Here is a 15,580-nt window from a genome sequence, read left to right as displayed (position 1 = left end):
TTAACTGTTTCTCTTGTTGCCTTTTCTTGTGACGTAATACACACGCTCTGTCAATTGCAGCGATTTTGATAGCACATTTAAACCGTTCCCACACTGAAATGAAGCTGTTAGTTTCAGTATGCAGGGCATACAGATACGCTTCCAGAACATGCATTCACGCGAACCATATGATTGCGTTCGAGCGCCCGCGGCAAAAGAAACCACCTAGAAACATGGTACGCGCGAGCGGCGCATGGCGGCGCCAGCGCTCGAGCACTGGGCTTGGGCGCAAATAGAAACACGCAGCCCGGCGGAGCGCGCGCCAACCCCCTTTCCTTCCCTTTCCCTCGCTGCGACACACCAAACGACCCTGAATTGTCGAGCGCATCACGTTATCCGGCGCAGCTTTCCCCGCACCTGCTCTTTCTATCTTTCCTTCCTTCCTTCTGTCTTGCTTTATTTCTTGTCCCTGCTTTAGCGTTACGTCGCCGGCGCAGGCTGGCGTACACAACGTATTGCCGCCGTCGAAGCGAGTTATGCATGACGCGTGTACTGCACCGGGACGCACCTTTCGCGCTTTCCTAACAACACTCGGCACCATATTGAGTTGCCGTTGCGAAGCTTATGCAAGGTCGATCCACATAGGTCGCGAAGCTTCGGGCGAAAAGCGGTTCAGAACCAATTGTCACCGACATCAGCAAGGGTGGTTATGGGAGCAGCGATTGAAGCGCGACTATGTTTGGTGGGAATAAACACTGGGAAAGAAAAAAAGCGTTTTTAAATTAAAGCGAGACGTAGTTCGACTCATTCAACGAAAATAACATTCCTAATTCATTTTATATGTGCATGGCGAGAGAAGATACAACTGTATTTTACTAGATCATTATCAATATATACCTTTTTTTAGGGCCCACCGTCAGAGCGCACATCGATAGCGGCGGGCGTTGACGCCGCTATCACTTGCAATGCCATGCAACTCTTGGAGTGCGTGGAAAGGCGCGCTCGTAAAGTTCACCTGTTACAATACGCCCCCCTCACATGTGTTGTGTTGCATGTCGACGTTTGTCTGAATTAGGTGACGCGGGTAGTTCTATTGTTTCTTAACCTCTGCAATCAAAAGTAGTGAGTTGCGACCGTCAAATACTTGTTTACTTTAGTTGTTTTCGTGCAAGAGCGCTGGCCGACGGGCTTGGCGTCCGACGAAAGGACGAGCACTCTACGCAATCTACGCCCAAAGTGTTCGTCGGCCTCCTAAGAAAGTATGTTCTGTGCAGCGATGCGATTTCGACACCCGTACGGCTGATCTTTTCCGGCATCGCTTTTCGCGCAGAAAACTCGGAACGCCCATGAAATCGAATGGCGGGGCATTTGAATATACAACTCTAATGGCAGGCCTCCGAAAACAAATTTCGCGCCTATGAGAACAAAATGACGTCACTTCTGTTTTTGACGGATATGACGTCAAATCATTTTTTCTTCCGCCGGAAGTGTTCCCTCCTCACACAGATGGCGCAAAGCCCCACGAACCGCCGGTAAGCAACCATGTTTTGAACGTATGGGCTTCTATGGAAGCTTCGCTACCAGGAACCTACCAGGTAAGCAAGTGAGCCGATGCGGTGGGTGCCTTATAAAGCATGGTCAACGCAGTCACGCATAGGCCAAGGTACCTGGTACCTGGCCTATGCGTGACTGCCGAACTGCATGGCGCCGGTTGGTGCGAATGTTGACCATGCTTTATAACGCACCCACCGCATCGGCTCACTTGCTTTAGCATTCCGCCGCTGAGTCTAAAGACGCGGGTTCAATTCCTAGATGCGGCGACACCATTCAGGCGCATCAGGAACGCCGAGGTACACTGAGCTTCCTCTTTACACTAAAATCTCCAGGCGGCAAAATTACCCTTCGCTATCCCCGTACGCCCTCTGCAAAATTGAAATGGTAGGTTAAAGACATAAAACAACATAATACAGCATACATTTGCGGAAGTTGTGTACATAAGGCATTTAGTTATCAAATCTATCTGCATTTGTGCTGGATATCTCAGCACCTGATTGCGTATCTATCATCCCCTCTACCCACCAATGCCCCAGCTTAAACCCGGCCACATTCCAAGCTTCCAAGTACAGTTTGCTGCTCTTTGGAATAACATTGCATATTCATAGCGTAAAGACGGCTGACTGTCATAAGCGCTGCAAAATTTACCGGACCGTATAAGTCTAAAATGCAGGCAATGTAAACTGATTGTCGAAATACATATTCGCCAAAACATTGAAAAAGCGTCCACAGTTTATGTGTCTCACCAATCCAACCGTGCTTAGGTGACACTATGGTCTCTAAATCATAGTGCGCATTGTGAAATGCGGAATCGTTTTGTATTAACGCAAACAACATAATAATTATTACTTTCTTGATCATCAAGATTCCTGAACACGAGCTTTATTCGGGTTGATTCTACATGTCATATTTACACTACCAGAGGGTCTACATTTAGCACATAGTAAGTTTTATTCATCTTCCAGTGTGGTGATATGGAAGCGGCATTTATTTGTCTTCATTGCGGACAACCATTTAGACCGTGGCCTTTTCCTTTGGTGTTTATACCATCATACTTCTGCGCATTTCCTCCTGCGCGCGGTGCTTACTGTGGCATTACGTTCGCGATGCGCTTGATCGAAGAATACTGCATATTATGATTCGATGCGTTCACAAATAAATTGCCGAGATTACTGCATTTTGATTACACAGGATTATCGTCACATATCTCTTGCCCCACTTTATTGGATTTGAGTAGAGTATCTCACCAAATGACAGCCAACAATCGGTATTTATTAGCTATCGTGCAACGCGATTTCTTCATTTCAATAACTTGCTCAGAGCCAACATCACCATTGTGTCCCGCATTCGCTTACGCTGTCTTCCGTCCTTTTTCTCAACATTCAATTTCTTCTCTCATGTAACCACATTTAATCACGTCTGTCTACTTGCGTCCTCAAACGCTTTTTTCTCTGCTCGCTAGTGCGCTCGTCACTTACCTGTTAGCTGAGTCATCGCACAGGTGCCCAAAAGTTTACCATAGGCAATATTCGTTAGTTGCACCAAAATGTCGAGGCAGAAACCTGCCAAAGGACGTCTATTGGTAACTTTGTGCTGCACTAGCTGTGTTTGCTGAAACGCTGGCCCTGTAGTTTTGCGGGCTTCATGGCTTTGGATCCTTCACAACAAATTGGGGTATGTTCAACGCGGTGCCATAATCCAAACGGTGCTGAAGGGTTCCCCGCATAAAATATATTAGATATATAAACCCTGCACCGGAACCATATGGCAGGCTGACCGTACGATATTCTAACCACGCCACGCGTGTCGAAAGGAGCTAGCACATGCCTACCGCGTGTAAGTGGTGTGTTTGCGCACCCTTGTTTGTAGTTCTGCACATTCTTCGGGTTCGGTGAAAGGTGAACTGAACCGGCATACACAAAGAGAGGAAAAAACCTGTCCACAAAAATTCTTGAAGCCTGCTTCCTACAAAGTACTCTATCAGGTCCTGCCTACAGAGGAGTCGTGTAGACAGCGCTCCACGATTTTAGAAACTCCCCGAATGATTGTCAAACGCGACGAACGGAAATCACGAAGTTTACCTAAGCTACCGATTGATGGTAACACCACTGTAAGGTCGGCAACAGTGCGTATTTCTTATTTAGAGAATGTCGGCGCTACGCTAAACCGGCGCTGCATATTTGGCCACGGTATGAAAATAGCTTAACTATTGCGCTTTTCTTTTTTGTTCCTTAAGGGCACCGGTTAAGGCAAAATTTAAAAAACATGGCTTTTTTTGCAATTTAGGAAGTGTATCTCTTTACGCACATTTTCAATATTCACACTTTTCTTAGAAAGTCTTATTTGTGGCTGAAAAAACTGTTTTGCCAAAGCAAGTAGTGGGTGAATACGCCCCTTTTACGAATGCGATACACAGCTTACTGTTCATTTTTATAACAAAAAAAAAAAACTTCCGGCACGAAACCTACAACGCTTGTCTGGAATCGGCTATATATGAGAAATTGTCTCACAACTGTTGCACTGCAGATTTTTCAGTCAAGGCAATCCAAAGATGCTGTGCGCGTTTTTTTCCGCGTTTGTGCTTCGGAGTGCGTGTATTCAAACGCATTTCGTCCCTAGCTGCGGTCCTTGCAACATTGGATGCGGTTCTTTCGTTCAATCATAGTAGTATCGCTTTTTCCAACATTTTGAAGTCATTCGGACGCTGAAGTCGGGCCGCGGCACACTAAAATGGCTAAACGAAGTTGACCACAATCGACAATACAATGCGCAGAGAGCTGCACCACAGCTCACAAAAGAGGCAAGGCAAGCAAGACGACGTGCTGAAAAGTGAAAAAAAAATGACTTCGACAATGATTTCCAAACTGGTGGCTACTATAGATATGACTTGAACGGTGTTGGTGGCAAAAAATGGGTATTTTTCAGGTGTTTTCTTACTTTAAACTCAATTATCTAAAAACCATGTTTTTTTATTACATAGGTACCATTATTTCCTGTTTCTTCCTGGATAACCAGTTGATTTTATTTCCCTGTCATCTGTATAAGTGTAGGTAACTACAGTGCTAGAATTGAAAATGTGCACCTCACGGTTTTTGTGTTACAAATTCTGAAATATGCAAATAAAGCCAGAATTTAGGTATTAGTGTGAACAATTTCCCCAAAATAGCCATGGTAGTCTGTTTTTAATAAGTCTAGTACAGTTGAAAGAGCGCGAAATTTAGAAGAAAATGATAAATGCATTATGGGATACCTCTTTTAGCTGCTGAGAAAACGATTCCTCTACATGGTCAGAAATGAAATATGTGTATAGGGCTTACCCTGTGTCCTTAAAACTGATTAGAATGTCTTAGCGTACGGTTAAACGCCAGCCGACGTTCAAGCCAGTCTGCGCTCGGCTAAAGATTCGGCGACACCGGTGAACCAGTTTCGCGCCGATCCTCAGCCACGCCTTCCTTCAGTTAACTGGGTCATACCGTCCGCAGTCTGTGCCTGCTCTTTAAGAGACGCCGACGCCGTTCCGTCGATAGCTCAGTTGGTAGAGCGGTGGACTGTAGAGGTACCTTCGAAACAGGCATCCATAGGTCGCTGGTTCAAATCCGGCTCGACGGATAGATTTTTTTTTCTTTACGATGCAAATCAACTGAGTGTTACTTGTGCCTTGTGATGTAGCAATGATGATTATAAAAACTTTTATTGAATATAAGAAAGTAAACGTTGGGTTACGGGAAGATATGGTCAGGTACCTAGTCCGGGACACCGTTGGCAAAAGCCGCTGCCCGTGCTCTTTCGATGAGGGCTCGTTGCTCCTCGAGGTCCGAGCTAGACAGGGCCGACTCCCAGTCCTCCTACGTTGGCTGATTTATTATGGCAATACTGCTATTTTTCTGACAAGCCCATACCATATGGTATAAATCTGCCTTTTGGCCACAAAATTTGCACTGCGCCCAAAAAGACTCGGGCTCTATGGCGGGAAGCCTTGATGGATTATTAAAAGACATAGTTTGTAGCCGACGGAGGTGGCACTCTTCTGATTTATTAAGACCCCTAGCGGGCCCCGGCAGTGTCTGCCTCTCAAGGCGCAGATGATGTGGTATCTCTGAGTATGTTGTTAACGGAGAGGGGGAGCGAAAGTCAGCAAAGGAGGACGTAGAAGGATCCCGGGGAAGAAAAGCTCGGGCTGAAGCATGTGCACACTCGTTTCCCTCAACCCCCTCGTGACCTGGTACCCATATCAGCTGCTTAGGTGCAGCGCGAGTCTTAGCTTGACTAAGAATTTTGCATGCCAGCGGCGTGATCCTACCACGCATATAGTTTCTATAAGCCGCCTGCGAATCTGTAATAATGTATTCTGACGCGGAGTGTGTCGCGGCTAGGGCTATCGCCACTTCCTCCACAGCCAAGGTTTCCCTGTCATGAACTGAAAGCCCGTCTACAACCTGCATTTGGTGCACCACTGAGATTGTCGATATCCCCTTTACAGGGCCCACAGCGTCCACGAAGAAGGCTCCTTCTGTTCTGGAATAGCACTTGTTCATCATCTTGCTCCTTGCCACTCTTCTGGCCTGATGATGGTCCGGGTGCATGTTTTTAGGAAGAGGAAGCGTGAGGAATTTGTTCCGCCACTCCCTAGGAATATCTTGTCGTCCAGCCACTTGTTGCGGAAAGCAGATGTTCAAATCCTCCAAGACATTGCGGCCCGTCTTGGTTGTGGCTAATCGCATTACCTGGCATGTAAGATGGGCGCTAATCAATTCATCAGCCGTATTGTGTACTCCAGGTTGTAGCAGACGCTCCGTAGATGTTTTCATGGGCAGACCGAGCGCCTTTTTATAAGCCGTTCGAATGATAACGTCCATGTGGTTTAGATCGCTTTTCGTTAGCCGAAGGTACGGGGCCACGTACACTATTCGGCAGAGGATAAACGCCTGCACTAGCCTAAGGGTGTTTTTTTCTTGCTTACCCCTCTTCTTGGTTGTGATCCGAGATATCATACGGATGACTTGCTCACACACCGTTCGGAGCTTAGTGATTGCGGCTGCGTTCCCACCCTTGTTGTTAATGAGCAGCCCCAAAATACGTAGTGTCTCCACCTCGGGAATAGGTGTGTCGTGAACGGAGATTTCCAGCGATGCAGTATCCCCCTTCCGGCGCAAGACGAGGAGCTCCGACTTGTCCGGGGAACAGCGCAGTCCGCATTCTGCTGCATAGTTTTCAACTGTGGTGGCCGCCTCCTGGAGGGCCCCCTCCATCTGTCCCAAGCTGCCCTCCGTTGTCCATATGGTTATATCGTCCGCGTAAAGGGCGTGACGAATTCCCTTTACGGCATTCAGTTTTTCCGGCAGGTGCATGATGGAAACGTTGAAGAGCAGTGGAGAAAGGACTGCTCCCTGAGGCGTACCCCTGGTGCCCATGAGTATCGGCTCGGACCTCGTGTCATCAATCTTGATGTGGGCTTGCCTATCTTGCAAGAAGTCCTTGATGTAATAAACGGTACGCTTTCCGCAATGAGTACCCTGTAGATTTTCCAGAATCTTGGAGTGTTTCACGTTGTTGAAAGCCCCCTTAAGATACAGCGCCAGCATGGCCCTATTGTTGCGCTTGCGCGGGGGATCGATCACTTCCATGTTCAGCTGTATTAATACGTCCTGGGTTGACAAGTGTGCCCGAAACCCGAACATCGTGTGAGGCAGAGGGTCTTGGTCTTCTAGATACGTCGATAGGCGAAGTTGCACCGCCTTCTCCATAAGCTTCCCTGCGCACGATGTAAGCGAGATTGGCCTGAGGCTATTGATGTTCACCTCCCTTGGGAATGAAGCTTACATCAGCCGGCTTCCACGCCCTAGGTAGCTTTCCACTTCTCCAGCACTCGTTGATGTATTGCGTGAGATTTTCGAGCGTCGGCCGATTAAGATTGGCAAGCAATCCCACCGTCACATTGTCGTTCCCTGGTGCCGTGCTCCGCCTCATGGCCACAAGCGCCGCCTGTATTTCCTCGACCTCAAACTCCCGATCCAGGTCCGGATTCTCCATACCTTCATACTCCCGCACTGGCTCGTTATCTTTCATCGTACAGATATATTTACTGGTGAGGGCTGCAACCAGCTGCTCGTCCGTGCCCGCGAAGCCATGCAGGGCTCTCTTGAGGTTACGTTTCTGCTCCCCGCGCGACTTGGTGGGCTCTATCAAACATCTGAGAAGACGCCACGCCGCCTTGGTGCCGAGGCTGCCTTTCAAGGAGTCACATTTTGCCAACCAGTTGTTCTTGGGCAAGGTCCATGCATACTCTTCCGCTTGCGACGTTAATTCCGCGATCTTGCTCTTGAGCTTGCGGTTATACTTTTGCCTCTTCCACCGCCGCGTTAGACCTCTTCTCGCCTCCCATATATGTAGCAGGTGGTTGTCGATAGCTGGAACTACTTCTGAGGTCTGGAGCGTACGCGTAAAGCGATCCCTGACTCCCAGCAATGACTCGGGCCACTCCTCATACTTTTCAATGGGCGCGGTAAGCGTAGCATCTTCCGCCTTTCGGAACAACGACCAGTCCGTGAGCCTGGCCTGCCCTCTCGGTTGGCGATGCTTACTGTAGTCCAGGCAGATCTTGAGAATGCAGTGGTCACTCTCCAAGGTCTCCTGCGTGTTATGCCATTCATAATTTCTCGCTCCTTTAATCAAAGAGAGATCTGGGCACGTATCTCTCGAGACACTGCTGCCAATCCTCGTCGGACGCTGCGGGTCCGTAAGAATCGTCAAAGCTACGTCTGATATGCCCGCAGCGAGTTTCCTGCCCTCAATATCCTCCTTACTATAACCCCACAAAAAGCTATACGCGTTAAAATCCCCCACTATGATAAGAGGGGCTGATTTTGCCAATTGCGCCGCCTTTTAAAAAATCTCGTCAAAAGACGCACCCCTGCTTTTCGGTCGACTATATATGTTCAACACATACGCACTTCTGCTAGTACGTACGTTCGGTAAGAGCTGAATAAAAGTGTGCTCCACCTCAGTGGTTAACTCCAGTTCAATTGTGACAGCCGTGCAATCCTTATGCACTAGAATGCAAGTGGATGAGTTGGTTTGATGTGCGCTGTATGGTCTCAGTTTGGCTTCCGTATTTACGTCCTGCAGTGCAATGATATCTGGTAATTTTTCCAACGATTCAATATATTGCTGTAGCGATTCCCTGTTCCACTGCAAAATCTGCAACTTAGGAGCGCGGGCCATGTTGAATACTCAAGGACGCCGCGCCTGGTGTTTCCACTCCGGTGTCGCGCAAATCGTCAGCTCCAAGCTGCCTGTTACCCAACCGGCCAGTAAGTTTAGAAACCTTTGACCGCGTGCAATCCGCTGCTCCTGAAGTTTACGATCAATTCTGATTTCAAAGGCCTGTAGCTTAATCAGATGGGGCTCCAAGATTCCCTGTAGGACCCACTCTACCGCGCCATGACTGCCCCTCTCTATAGCTGCTTGAACGCTTCTCTCAATAATAGTTTGTAGGGTTCTCTCGAGGCTGGCCTGTATATTTTGCGCTATGCGAGCCTCCAAACGCGGAAGCTCCCTCTGCAAACACCGCTCCACATCAGCCTCAATCCTGGATTCTTCCTGTGCGACAGCAGCCTTTTTATCAGTCTCCCTCGCCACTACGTTACTGTTTTCCTCTGGCCGCTTTTCCGCAACCTCAGTGGCAGGGGCCTCTGCCTGCTGAGTAGGAGGGAGGGAAGCATCCTCCTCCATTGCAGACTCCGCAGGCGTTTCTGGCACGTCTGCACCCCCTGCCGACGCACGAAGTTTCTGAGTTTTATACTTTTCCAATTCCTGCCTTAATCTACTATTTTCTTCCTTAAGTTTCTCAGCAGCCAACGTGGAAGCCGAGGAAGCGGCAACCTCTGCCCAGCTCACCTTGCTGCTCGTGGTTTTCGCTGACCCGGCTCCAGCTCCGGCTCCTCCAGTGTTATGATTGTCAGCTGGACGACTGCTTCCCTGAGGTCCCTGCCGGGAGGCCCCCGTTGCAGCCCTCGTTTCTGGTAGCGGCGATGGAGCCGCGACCTGCTTCTGAGCTTGCGTTCCAGGCCCCGAATCCTTCTGGGCCCCTCTGGCCTGACGCTTGTTGCTGGATTTCCCTCCGCCAGGCTTCCGCCCGGCTCCCGCACCTCTCCTGTATTTCCAGGTGCAGTCCGCGGAGCCCGTCAGATGGGGTCCCCGCAGACTAGACATCGGGGCTGGCACTCGTGCCCCTCCTCTGGAGTGACCGATCCACAGGTTCGGCAGCGATCATCCCGCGGATTAGGGCACACATCCACCATATGTCCCACTGTTCCACATAAGGTACAAGCTGGTGTTGTCTTCCGATAGAGGCGCACCGGCACAGCCTCTCCCCAGTAGAATACGTTGAACGGCACCTTGCGGCCCTCGAACGTTATCGCTGCCGCGTTCGACTGTCCTAACTTCCGCACACCCACCACGGCAGCATCTGGCGAGTAAATAGCTTCAGAAATATCCGCTTGCGACACCTTCGGATCCACTTTAATTACTCCATGGCACGTGTTGTCCGTCATCTTGAGGTAGACTTGCACCACTTGCAATCGGCCGCCAATCCGCAGACTCTCGACAGCAAGGACGTTCCGAATGAACTGTGCGTCCCGAATTTCAACAATTATTATGTTCTGATCCCACCCCGGCCAAATAGTGAGTGCCTGTGACGAGCTCGGGACCCCGGCAGCAGCATGAATAGCTTCTCCGATTTGATTGCTGCCCTTGAAATATGTCAAATTGACCGCAACAGCGTCTTCCATACCAAATTTGGGCACCACCTTCGGTTTCCAACGCTTCGGTTGAAGCGTTTGGCCTGGCGTCGATGTGGTGACGTGGCCGTCCATAGCGTCCCCAACGCGCAACGCTTCCTGCTGTTTATAGCTAGCGCGCGTCTCGGCCTCTGGCTGTTGTTCTTCTAACTTCTTCCGAATGACATATTCGCTGGCTTCATCGAATACTGGCTTCTTCGCAGGCTGTAGCTCCACTACTTGCATGCTTTCCGGGTCATAGCCATGCGCAAGACTCATGGCAGCCGTGCCTAGTGCCGCGTCTGCGGCCCGGCGTCATCGCTAGGCCTTAGCAGCGGCGCCGGTGTGGTCGATAAGGTCCCGTAAAATCGCCAAAATGGGCCCACCTGGTTGAAAATGATATCTACGGGTCCCTGGTAACTTGCTGGACACAATCCAACTGGGTTTGGGCGGTGCAGATCGATGGTCTGGCAGTAGGACATCAGTTACGCAGTGCCTACGTGAAGCACGTCCGCTCCCCTTGACGGCACGCAAGAAATGCTAACGTCGGCTCTCCTTATGGGAAAGGGTCATCACATTCCCGGAGCCTGAAAAAAAAGGAATGATTCTCTTCAAGTACTGGTGGGGGGCAGCTTTCATTCTCACTCCTTCAGGTGGACTGCTTTTAGGGATAACATTATTCCCTGTCCGACTGACTACCACTACTATCGCCACCTCCTCCCTCCCCTATCACCGCACTATGATCACATTGTGGTGGCTCTGCCCACACACAGGAAAGCCAATCACCAATTCAATTAATTAATTCATTCATTCATTCATTCATTAATAATGCTCACAATCATGATTTCAATTGTAATAGGACAACATAAAATACGAACTCTAGGCAACAGTTTCAAAATATTCGCACATTATCTTCTGCTTTGTGTAGCGAAGCCAACGTCTCTCTGTCCACATCTGTCGACCAAGGATTGCAATGTAAACTTTAAAAATTGCAGTAAATAGCACGTGCATGACCACACCCATCCACCCACCGCTTTCAAGTCGCTTGAGCACTGGCTCAATGTACCACACGCGGCTACAAAGCAGCTCCTTTTGCCTGCGTCGTGTTGCACGTGGAACGAGTGTTTAGAAGTCCTAGCGACCATCCTGGAGCCCTTGAATAGAGAATGTGCCATTTAGTTTCCCTTTTTCTAAACATTCAGTGATGTTGCGTCGTCATGTCGCCGTTGTAGCTTAATCCTCATCTTGCAGTCCATGTGGTTTTCGTCGATGTTGCAAAGTATTAGACTGCCTGCACTAGGTAAGGTCGAGAATTTGACCATTTTAAAACCAGTCATCTTTAACAGGAAGACCCCTTTTAATGATATTGACTTGGAGGCGTTGAACGAAGTCGCCAAAGTAAATAATCTTACCTTGAATGCTTTCGGTGATCGAGGATTCGCTGAACGCTGCGATGTGTTTATACAATATCTGACCGAATGCGAAAAAAAATTGTCAGGATAAATTTTCATAATGCATAAAGCACCTTAAACACAGCGAACTGTTCAGACTAAGGGCGCTTGTGTGAACGTTACTTTTACCCAAGGGCACAAAAAAACTCAAACCTTTTCTTGTGAGTGCATATAAAAGCGCCATATTACAGTTAACCATAGCTGCGTAAAGCAGAGTGGCTATCGACTTTCTCACAAATGAGTGTGGTGGCACTCTGAAAAGAAAAACTAATGCAGAAAGGCTGACAATGATTCGGAGCGCTTTTATCATTGGTACAAAAAAAGTGGAGGTGCTGGGTATCGATCCCAGTACCTCTCGCATGCTAAGCGAGCGCTCTACCATCTGAGCTACACCCCCGACAAGATTGCTCGGTATCCGAGTCGCTACCGTATTGTGCTCTTCGCGTGAAACTAGGTCGAAGGAAAGCGAACGAGAGATGTGAGGGTGGGGCGACGACCGGTTGCCGCATGAAACGCGACCGGTCAGGCCGCCACGCCACGCGACGCGACGTTCACGCGACCGCCACGCGACCTCCACGCCACGCGACCGGGAAGGCCAGGCCGTTCACGTGGCGCAAGTCGTTAGTGAACAAAAATTTAATTTCTCAAAGCAAGATCTGTCAGAAAACTCGCAAAGTACGACTTAACCACAACACTCAGACGTGACAGCGTCGTATAGTTATTTGAATATACGAGAAAAAAGCCTGATAAGCAGCCAGGGATCTCTGAATCATATCGCGTTCCACTTTAAAGGCGAAGTTTAAGCGTCCTACAAATTTTTAACCTTGCTCTGAAAGTGGTGCAACCATCACAAGTCGCGTCCCTTGAGAGTGAAACAGTGCCAAGTCAATGAATCAGTGTAATGTCGCGTAACCAAACACCAGTGCAGGGAGAGTTCTTTTGCTGGGTTCTAATAACTTATTGCCTGAAATTGAACTTTCAGTGCTTCTGGCGAGTTTATTTGCGTCAGAGGGTAATTTCTTTCTTATATCTACTAGAATTTATTTCGCCTGGAAGTGCAGATAAAAAGGTGATAATGATGATGACAACACATTTTTCTTTACACGTATATGTCAAGTGACCAAATAGTTATAGCAAAAAATAAACGAGAATTGTAACGACGCCAACTCATATAGCCTTAACTTGGGCTATTTGGTAACTGCTGCCAACGAAACATTATTATTTTCTAGCAAAATATAACTTGAAAAATGCACCGCATCCTAAAAGAAAAAAAAAAAGCTTCCAAGTGGTAAGCAGCATTGCACTTTCGTTTCGTGTTAGTCAACTCTCATAACAGAAGTGCAGGGTCCTAATAGATTGATATTAAAAGCCTCATCTAATTGATTTTATGAGCTTGAAGGGTTGACCAACATTACAGCGATTAAGATTAGATGTAGGTACGTTAAGAAACAGGAAGAGAGTGGCTTGGATCAGGGAACAAAGGGGGTTAGCCGATATTCTAGTTGACACTAAGCGGAACAAGTGGAGCTTGGCAGGCCATGTAATACGTAGGAGGGATAACCGGTGAACCATTAGGGTTACTGAATGGATACCAAGAGAAGGGAAGCGCAGTCGAGGACGGCAGAAAACTAGGTGTAGTGATGAAGTTAGGAAATTCGCTGGCGCAAGTTGGAATCAGCTAGCGCAAAACAGGGGTAATTGGAGATCGCAAGGAGAGGCCTTCGTCCTGCAGTGTACATAAATATAGGCGGATTATGATGGTGCATATAAAAGCATCAATTTGCATTTCATCCGAACTGCGCAAAACGGAGTGCCTACGTCGACTTTCTCACAACTCAGTAATGGGAGCGCTCTTTTCATGCCGAAAAATAAAAAGTGGAGGTGCTGGGTATCGATCCCAGTACCTCTCGCATGCTAAGCGAGCGCTCTACCATCTGAGCTACACCCCCGACACGATCGCTCGGTCACCGAGTCGCTACCGTATTGTGCTCTTCGCCTGAAACCAGGTCGAAGGAAAGCGAACGAGAGAGGCGAGGGGAAGGTGGAGGCAACGACTGGTTGCTGCAGGAATCTGGCTTCACATATTAAACGTACTGTCTACCGCTCGGAAAGCGTCTTCGGAGTGCGGTGGAAATGAGAAAATCGTATGTCACCTTCGAGGAGTGTTTAAATATGTCTCTCAACGACCAGAAGGACCTACCTTACAATCTCAGCACTTCTCTATACACTTGTTAAAATTAATTTAGAGTCCCTCTAAAAGGGAGTAAAGGGGCCCTGAACCACATTTTATTGAAGTGGAGACAGTCATTTGATGACTTTCTCTCCGTGTTTGCTACGTTACTATCTTGCTCGGTGTACCGCCCCCCGCGAGCAGACGCTGGTTTTGCTAACAAGCTCAACTTAATAAGCCAACGTTCAAGCCAATCTGCGGCGGTAAAAGATTCGGTGACACCGGTGAGCCAATTTCTCGCCGATCCTTATCCACGCCTTCCTTCAGTTAACTGGGTCATACCGCTCTGCAGTAAGCGCCTGCTCTTTAAGAAGCGCTGTTGCCTTTCCGTTGTTAGCTCAGTTGGTAGAGCGGTGGACCTTCGAGACAGGCATCCATAGGTCGCTGGCTCAGATCCGGCTCGACGGATGCATTTTTTTTCTTTCTTGTCGATGTAAATCAACTGAGTGTTACTTGTGCCTTGTGATGTAGCAAGAAATGCTAACGTGAGCTCTCCTCATGGGTAAGGGTCATCACATTCCCGCAGCCTAAAAAAAATAGGAATGATTCTCTTCAAGAACTGGTGGGGGGCAGCTTTCATTCTCACTCCTTCAGGCGGACCGCTTTTAGGGATAACATTATTCCCTGTCTGACTCACTACAACTACTACCGCCACTTCCTCTCTCCACTATAGACGCACATTTATCGCATAGTGGTGGCTCTGCCCGCACTCATAGGAAGCTCAACCACTACGTCTATTTATTTATTTATTTATTTATTTATTTCCTACAACACTTTAGGGTCCCTCAGGCAAAAACCGGTTGTAAACCACTTGAAGGTGCCTGAGGGCCCGCTACATGACAATGGTTTTACAGACCGGATATGTATAAACGTATACTAGCACAATACAATAATAAAGTGATTAAAAACTGATTACAAACACAACGAAGAAAATTACTCAGTGAATACACACATTCTGTAAAAGCGAGCGCGAAATGTTTAGCGTGAACAAAAATCCCAACCTAACATAAATAACAATAAACACAGTTCAAAAAGCTCACAATCATCATTTTAATGGTAATAGGACAACATAAAATACGAACGATACAAAGCAGTGTCAAAATATTCCGACATTTGTATTCTGCTTTGTGTAGTGAAGCCAACATCTCTCTGTTCACATCTGTCAAGCAAGCATGGCCATGTAAACCTTAAAGATTGCAGTAAATAGCACGTGCGTGACCACACCCATCAATCCACCGATTTCAACTCTCTTAATGACTGGCTCACTGTACCACACGCGGCAACAAAACAGCTCCTACGGGCTGCGTCGTGTGGCACGTGGAACGAGTGTTTCGAAGTCCTAGCTACCGTTGTACAATTCTTGATTAGAGAATGTGCCGATTTAGTTTCCCTTTTTCTAAGCATTCAGTGATGTTGCGCCGTCATGTCGTTTTATCCTCATCTTACAGTCCATGCGGTTGTCGTCGTTGTTGCGTAGAATTAGACAGCACTGCACTATGTTGGGGGGGGGGGGGGAGTATGGTCGAGAATTTGGGCATATATAACCGGTCAACTTTAAAAGACAGGCCCCTTTTAAAGATACTTTGAGA

General features: G+C 48.0%; 3 non-coding genes across 3 annotated transcripts; 1 reads left to right on the top strand and 2 right to left on the bottom strand.

Moving 5' to 3' along the window:
- Positions 1-5,050: 5,050 nt before the first annotated feature.
- On the top strand, positions 5,051-5,142 carry Trnay-gua (transfer RNA tyrosine (anticodon GUA)). Its single transcript is given in 2 exon segments — positions 5,051-5,087; positions 5,107-5,142. It is a non-coding gene; the product is annotated as a tRNA-Tyr (tRNA).
- Positions 5,143-12,085: 6,943 nt separating this feature from the next.
- Positions 12,086-12,158, bottom strand: Trnaa-agc (transfer RNA alanine (anticodon AGC)). The gene has a single exon. It is a non-coding gene; the product is annotated as a tRNA-Ala (tRNA).
- Positions 12,159-13,637: 1,479 nt separating this feature from the next.
- Trnaa-agc (transfer RNA alanine (anticodon AGC)) lies at positions 13,638-13,710 on the bottom strand. The gene has a single exon. It is a non-coding gene; the product is annotated as a tRNA-Ala (tRNA).
- Positions 13,711-15,580: the final 1,870 nt, after the last annotated feature.

This window comes from Dermacentor silvarum, chromosome 8 (assembly GCF_013339745.2).
Source record: "Dermacentor silvarum isolate Dsil-2018 chromosome 8, BIME_Dsil_1.4, whole genome shotgun sequence".
Taxonomy (NCBI): domain Eukaryota; kingdom Metazoa; phylum Arthropoda; class Arachnida; order Ixodida; family Ixodidae; genus Dermacentor; species Dermacentor silvarum.
Note: the sequence above shows the minus strand (reverse complement) of the source record. Positions and strands in the feature narration are given on the sequence as shown.